This window comes from Arachis ipaensis, chromosome B07, assembly GCF_000816755.2.
Source record: "Arachis ipaensis cultivar K30076 chromosome B07, Araip1.1, whole genome shotgun sequence".
Lineage (NCBI taxonomy): Eukaryota > Viridiplantae > Streptophyta > Magnoliopsida > Fabales > Fabaceae > Arachis > Arachis ipaensis.
Genome location: NC_029791.2, coordinates 107,195,268 through 107,195,968, shown reverse-complemented (window position 1 = coordinate 107,195,968; position 701 = coordinate 107,195,268).

The window sequence follows — 701 nt, the reverse complement described above, 5'->3', positions numbered from 1 at the left end:
GAAGTTAGACGATGATAATTAGAGGCTAATGGGGTAAACGAAGAGTTTGTGGTGTTAAGGCATTACAGGTGTCATGGTTAATAAATGAAAAAAAGCATATGTCATTATTATATATAGGATTCCGCTAGGGAGACAATGGGCTATTTGTACAATGTGTACAATGGGCTATTGAATTACAAAATGAACATCCCCCATACTATTTAGAATAACCATCCGAGTACTAGCAATAATAAACATCTTTCTAAAACCTTAAACTAATTTTGGGGTTCACCAAGGATCGAACTCTTAACCTTTCGGATCTAAGGCTCTAATACCATGTCATGATACCACTCATTCCAAAAGCTTCAGCTGATGGAAAAAGGTAACACTAATGATTATATCTCTAATACTCCCTAAACCTCCATTGTACACATTGTCTAAATATTCCATTGGCTACTCATACTTTCCCTTATATATATGCATATATATGCTTACATGCCACGTTTCATTTCCTTTCTTTGTTCCCTTAATGGCTTCGGCCAATTGAATGCAACTAATGGCAATGATAATGATTAATGATAATATATTGGCTAGGTGTCAAATTCTGGAGTTGCTGAGTCAGCGATTCAAGTTATAAATATCTTAAACGAATAATAATTATGACAATCGAATATATTAAAACACAAGTAATATATATATATATTATATATATATGGGTTAAT